This window comes from Anastrepha obliqua, chromosome 3 (genome assembly GCF_027943255.1).
Source record: "Anastrepha obliqua isolate idAnaObli1 chromosome 3, idAnaObli1_1.0, whole genome shotgun sequence".
NCBI lineage: Eukaryota > Metazoa > Arthropoda > Insecta > Diptera > Tephritidae > Anastrepha > Anastrepha obliqua.
In genome coordinates, this window is record NC_072894.1 from 24,525,066 (window position 1) to 24,532,693 (window position 7,628).

Below are 7,628 nucleotides of genomic sequence, written 5' to 3' on the forward strand. Positions count from 1 at the left end.
GAGCTTGCTTCAGTATTAGAAGTTACCCGCCAATCCATTTCCAAGCGATTGCATGCTTTAGGAATGATTCAGAAACAGGGGACTTGGGTTCCTTATGAGTTAAAACCAAGGGATGTTGAACGTCGTTTTTTCGCCTGTGAACAACTGCTCCAGCGGCAAAAAAAGGAAGGGTTTTTTTCATCGCATTGTGACAGGTGATGAAAAATGGATTTATTACAGCAATCCATAGAACAGAAAATCATGAGGACTACCCGGTCATGCTTCTACGTCGTCGCTTCGGCCGAATATTCACGCTGCAAAGGTTATGCAATGTATTTGGTGGGACCAAGTTGGTGTTATTTATTATGAACTCTTAAAACCAAGCAAACCCATCACTGGAGATCGGTTTCGACTGCAACTGATGCGATTGAGCCGAGCACTCCTCGTATCGTATAAAGTGTTAACATGTTACCATTATCAGTATTTTCTACGGCTCATATAATGGAGTTCATGCCTACACTACAAAATAAACCGATTGAAAAAGAATTTATTCTGTTCACTCAAAAAGGTTCTGTTACAAACTCACACGAACTTTATCCGCAAGTTATACTTTTAATTGTGTCTTATTTGAATGATGATCTGTCTGATTATGCCATAAGTCTAATTTTTCGAACAAATGGCTGCCTCAACCTCAACGCAAAAACTATTAAAATCACCTCCTCCGTGACCTGCCCAGTTTGCAACTTTGATTTATGTTAAACTTTTTCCGGTTTATTTGCCCTGGTCCAAATTGTAGGCTCTGCGAATAAACGGTGCTTCAATGCTTTGATATCATTTACGTACTCGTATAATATACACATTAATAATTTAACTACTCAGTTAATCGAGGTTGTACTGTAACTTTCATGTGGGAACGTACTAATTTATACTCACACTATTCTGTGCAACAATTTTTGTGATTCTATTGTCTTGCAAAGAGCACTTGTGTGTGTGAGTGTGTGGGGATGTGTGCAACAAACAATGCCAAAATTTTAATTCATTAACTCATTAAAATACTCATAAGCAGCAATGAAAAAAAAACGCAAAAAAACAGCCAAACCAGACGGGCGCAAAAACACATTCATCCACACATACGAGTACTTACGAGTATAAATCTGTACTTTGGTGGCACTATAGGAAATGCATCCTCTGATGGGGATGTGTGGATGATGATTCTCACTTGTGACAAAAGAAGTTATGCATCGGAATTTACCATCCTTTTGCAATCATACTTCTCACATGTGCCGTACGGGTGGTAGTCATAAGTGGATGGACGCAAATGTCAAGTATGCAGTTGGTTTGTAATTTAAACTTCGGCATATGGTTATTAGTAAAAAGTAACTGTTTACGTTGTTCTTAATCAGCTACTTACGGTGATTCTCCAACTATATAATATATAAAATGGTCGATCTGTCTCTGCAAAGCTCTCATCATTTTTACTTGAGTTCAACAATATCGGTTTATTTTGCGGTCTGTGTGCTTCAATTAGACGGTCTTAATGGGGCACTCACTGCAAAATTATTCAGTTAATTGTTGAAGCGACTTTCCCTCGGTAAATTAATGAAAGCAAATGATTGCATTTTATGACCATAGCTTTGAGTCCAATCCTGTATTTAAAACATACATTGAACGGATTCCGGTTTGTGTTGTCCCTCTAAATACGATCATAACTGTTTTTTTTTTTCATTATAACTTGAATATTTGTTGAGGAGAAGAGGGGAAATAATATTCTACACGGATGGATCCAAGCTAAAAAATAAAGTAGACTATGAAGTATAGAAATATTGAAAAAAATTGCAGGGCCGATGAGTTAGCCAGACAGGGTACTAATTTTCCACTTCTTGAAAACAGAGGCATCATTGGAGTCCCTATGGCAACTTGCAAAATAAGAATAAAAATATGTACAATAGTATTCTCCAGGAGGCAATAGGTCATTGAGAGAAGAAAATATGTATGTCACAACCAGGCTAATTTGGCCGCAAATTGATAAGAGAAGATGAGGAGAGCTGTTTAACCTCTCAAGAGAGAACATCTCGAAGGTCGTGGCTTTTATCAACGGTCATTGGCTGTTAGGTAGGCACTCTTCTAGGCTAGGAATATTTTCGTATGAATACTGCAGAAGTTATAGAGACGAGGAAGAAACACTAGAACACTTCCTTTGTAATTGTCCAGCCTTAGCTAGGAGTAGAGCAGGATTATTGGGAAAATACCATTTTGACTCTGATGATCGGTGTTGGTATAAAACCTATTTTACGCTTCATAAGAGAGTCTAACTGGTTCCATGAAAACTAACTGTAAGATTCGCGTGTTACACAGTGGTACCACAACGGACCTACATGGTCTAAGTGAGTTTAGCTGCTACTACTCTAAGCCGACTGTCACAAAAACCTAACCTAACCTAACCTACGAAGTCATTTTCACTCAGTTATCCAGAGTTGTACTGCGCTTAGATATTATTTTCGTTTCATCAATCTCCAGTACTTTGAAATTTATTGGAAGCTTGTCTTTAAACTGTTTTGCTAAATTTTTAAACAGAAAAGTAGCGGCTATTGTGGTTGCGAGTATAGCGAATGGTGTGAGAAAATGATGTTAGAAATTTCGCAAGTGTCCAATTATCTCATGGATGGGAATGCTGGAAAAGATTAAAGATTTGAAACGACGAAATCGAGTTTACGTTTGGAAATGGTTGATTGATCAACTCCCAAAGTTTTTGCAACCTCTTCTTGCGTTTGAGCCGGATCTTGATCGAGCAATTCCTCCAATTCGGTATCCATGAACTTTGGCGGCGCGGCCAAAATCACCACTTTTAAAGCGTGCAAACCACTTCTGGCACGTTCGCTCAGCTAGAGCATGCTCACCATAAACTTCCACCAAGATACGATGACTTTCGGCTGCTTTTTTCTTCATATTAAAGAATTCCCCGCAAAAACACATTATTTGGCACGAAATTCGACATTTTCAAGTGTGGTAAAAATATTGTTGTTTACGCTTCAAATAAAAAACTTATACTGACGTTTGTGCCTTACGACAGTAGCTCTCCAATGAATGTTTGGAAATGTGGATCGATGGAATAATAATCAAGTTACGCCATCTGTTGTAAAACCGCACGAACTTATCCATAGACCTATTAATTTAAAAAAATTTACTAGTTATAAAAAATTAAGTGTAGAATGTAGAAAGTATTTTCAAATAAAAATAGAAATTTATTTAAGGTACACAAAATACTTTTTAAAAACTATTTAACTGCAAAGAGACTAATATTTCTAATTCTTAACACCTTTGGCTACCAAGCTCAAATAAAAAATTTGGGAAGTCTCAGCGCTCAATCAATAAAAATTCATCCTAAAAGCAAGATAATAGACTACAGTCCAATCGTGATAGTCCGACACATACGGGACCGACTCGTTGTCGGATTATCAAATATTCCGGACAACCGAAGGTTCCATTTAATCAATGTTAATTCGAAAATTATGATCAAAATGCATAATGCAAAAATAATCTTTTTATTAATATCTCTTTTAGTGGGGGAACAAAAACGTAACTGCTAAACTTAAAGAAAATAATTACACGCAAAATTTTTAGTTTTTTATACATATGCAGTTAATATAAAACATGAACGTAAGTATATACATTATTGTAAATACATATGTAAAAACCAGCTTACGTTGAAACACCAAATATGAATTACGAAAGCGAAATAAGCTACTTAACATATGTAATCCACCACGTTCTTGTGACCAGCGTAGCAGTGTCGTAGCAGCCAAAGTGGCCTCGTCACTGCTGACAGTGAATTGCGTCGAAGACACCTCAACCTCGTCATATGTGCGGCCCGCATCTTCCGGGTCATTTTGAGCTGCCGTGAATTCTTCAATTATCTCGTCATCGGTGAAATCGGCATTAAAATCTGCCTCTAACAACCATTTTTCTAAGTCTTCACGCGGTAGTCCCTCATTCGAACTAAACTTGACATTTTGATAGGAACAAACCATAGACAGAGAATCTAAAAACTGTTCGTCAGTTTCATCCTGATTATCTGGTAACTGTTCTAATAAAGGATTGTCTGGCCAAACGTTTTTCCACGATTTAACAATGTTGGAAGTTGATACTTGATCCCAAGCATAGGCTGAATTTATCACTGCATTTTTAATATCAAACCTTTTCAAAGCCTATGAAATGTCACTTTGTGCGTCACTCACTATATCCATTAATAATCGTTTTTTATAGTGCATTTTCATGGCTTTTATTACATTCTGATCGAGGGGATATATTAAGGCAGTAGTGTTTTTTGGTAGAAACATGATCTCGATGTACCCATCTCGAATTTTTACTTTCAGGTTTTCTTCATCATCGATCGGGTGTCCTGGTGCATTATCCAATAAAAGCAAAGCTTTTATGGGAAGATCTTTTTTTTTTTTTAATTCTTTAACTGCAGGAACAAAATTTTCGGTGTACCACTCTTTAAAAACTTCACGTGAAACCCATGCTCGGCTTTGAGATTTGTAAACAACAGGGAGGGTTTCTAATTTAAAATTTTTAAAAGAACGCGGCCTTTTGAATTTCCCTACAGCTAAAAGTTTCAATTTATGCCTGCCTGAAGCATTTGTGCAGGGCATCAAAGTTAAGCGTTCTTTTCTGAGCTTTCGACCGGGTGCGCCGACTTCACCATGTGTAACAAAGGTTTTGGTCGGCAGTTGACGCCAATTTAAACCTGTCTCATCTGCATTATAGACCAGGCCAACTTCTAAAATTTTTTCTCTGAGTTTGGTTTAAAGTTTTCGATTTGTGATTCGTCCGCAGAAAGCTTTGCACCACTTACTTGGAGAAATCGTATGCCGAAACGGGATTTAAAATTGTCAAATTTAATGACAAATACGTTGTGACCGGAAAACAAAACACAATCCCCCTCTGCTGCTCTGCTACGACTGATCAAAATAAAATAATGCCAATTGCATCCATAGACGTTATGAGATTGTCGGATTACCGAACGTGTCGGATTAAGAAATGTCGGACTATCACGATTGTACTGTATTCACATTGCACTCACTAACAACATATTAGCAGAGAATGTTAATGAAATTTAAACATTCTCTGATTTCACTGTCGATATCAGATACGGCACCATTCCTCACTTGCTTCTCTTTCCACAGTGCTCTCACCAGATCATCTCACTAACAACATATTAGCTGATAATGTTAATGAATTAATGCAATTTAACATTCTCTGATTTCATTAACATTCTCTGGTATCGGCACCATTCATAAGTTCAGCGGCCTTTATCAAAGACTAACTGTAAGATGTACCGAATTTTCTTTGTTGGCTTCCTTTGTTAACACTCTGTAACTCACAACTGAATGGAACAAACAAAAACGAAACGGCAAACGAATTTTTGTAGTGTGAAATGTCACCTTGACCACGAGCATAAACTTTAAATTGTTTGATCGATACTTTACGAGATATCGATCATTACAGCTATCTACCGAGAAATAATGGATATCTTTTCCCCAAACAATATTTAAGGGCATTTGAAAAAAAAAAGCGTGTAGCGTAGTGCAGTGAAAGTGCAAAGTAGAAGTGAAACTTTCAAGGCAGATAAAGAAATAGGGAGAGACCCGAGAGAGAATGAGAGAGAGAGAGAGAGATAGAAAGAATATATATCTAAATAAATACACAACATTTGCAGAGAACACAAAGAGACCAAATTTACAAAAAACGGAGAAGGGTCGACCGGTGTAGGTAAACGCCCGACACAAACCGTGGCAACAACGCGCGCTACTTCGAGCGTTTATCACCCGCACAAAGGCAGCGATTCCAGGACCGCAGCAACGGCACAAATTGCCGCAAGGCAATAACAATAAATCCGACGCCGGAATGGATAGCACTTTATAGTACGCACAAGCACTAGCCAGGAAACGGATATAAGCGCCAAAAAAATAAGCACCAAAAAAACCGCGAAAAAATTGGGACCAAAAAACGCCCCAAACAGTAGGCACAAAGGAAATATAACGCAAAAAAATAGGCGCCAAAAATATATTTCCTACAAGTTTGCGCCAACAAACAAGCACCAAAAAGTAGGCAGTGTTATTTCTCACTAGAAATTAGCAACCACAAGGAAAAACTCAGGAAAAATAGTCTAAAGTGTATCTAAGATATATATAAGGTATAGCTCTCTCTCTCCTTTTCCTCTACGTTATATCTTTTTTCTCTCTCGCGGAACGAAAGTGCCGAAAACGTTGCATGACCTTGAAATTTTACTCTCCATTCTCGCTCGTCCATCGACGCCTAAGAAGTTTCACTTCAAAAAATATTTGTGGACATTTGAAAACAAAAATTGACTCGCATTGATTTTGCATGTAGACCAATGAACCCGGATATTTCAGAGAAAAGAAGGGAAAGGAAGGGAAAGTCATAAGTTGAATGATCTCCGCCATTTCTAAGCATCGCTATTCCTCAGCTCGTATACTCCCCATTCCCTCGCAACATGCTCAAACGATTTATCTTTGAATTTATTACAAAATCTCTAACTTTCTCCAAACTTTATTACTTTCGTTTACTGGGTTCACCATAGAAAATTAAGCAAGGTGTGAGCAAATTTTGACTCCACCTTGCACCTGCCAGTTCGGTGTTTTGAGGTGACTTTTAGTAATTTGTGGTCAACGCAGTATGTTGCTAGAAAGGACCCGATACAAGACACAAAACGTGCCAGTACATTAACATACACACACACACACACAAGTGCAGCTAAATATGTGAATGTGTAACGTCCAGGAACATGTGGAAATGCAGGACGAGATGGCCAGGCGTCGGTGACATGGCCGAAAACATGCCAACCACTGTAACAGTTACAGCATATCATTAGCAACAAGATGTTTCATTATCACCACCAACAACAACACAGTTGCCGTTGACAATAATGACAACAAAGTGACTACAATTGGAAAACATTGTCAAAGCACTTTAGGGCGTCGAAGTGAAATTTCACCATTGACTTGCTGTCTGTAGTTGTGAGCAGACATAGTCGTGTTTCAAGCTCAGCTTTTGTTGTAGTCTGAACAAATTTGAAAGTCGAAAATCAATTACATGAATCGCATATACGAGTACCTACTATACATACAACTGCATGCGTTTGTAAAATATTTACATGTAAATATGTATGTATGTACGTGTATGTCGGCTACACGCATACATACTTACAATACATACAAACATGACCACCTAAATGCGCCGCCTACTGTGCATTTCAAGCAATTGTGTTTAGTCTCAATAGTGGGTGGGTGGGTTGGTTGGTTGGTTTTGGACATTTTGGTCGGCTACTGCAACCGCAGCGTGTAGTGCGGACGGACAGAACTAATGACATGGTGGACAAATGCAAAACATAACGGTAATGCACTTTGTGCGTTTGTGTTAACAAGTTGTAGCTCATTACGTGTAAACACAGACAACCCACAAAACCCACACATCTCAACAGGCAGTCATACCCAAGCCTACGTGTCATACAAATGTAACTGCAAATGCGTGAAATGGCTGTGAAATCGTTCCTGCCGGCTTCCAACACACCCGAAAAGGATTGCTCGCCCTCGTAGAAACATGAAAAGAAGATTTCACATGTACAT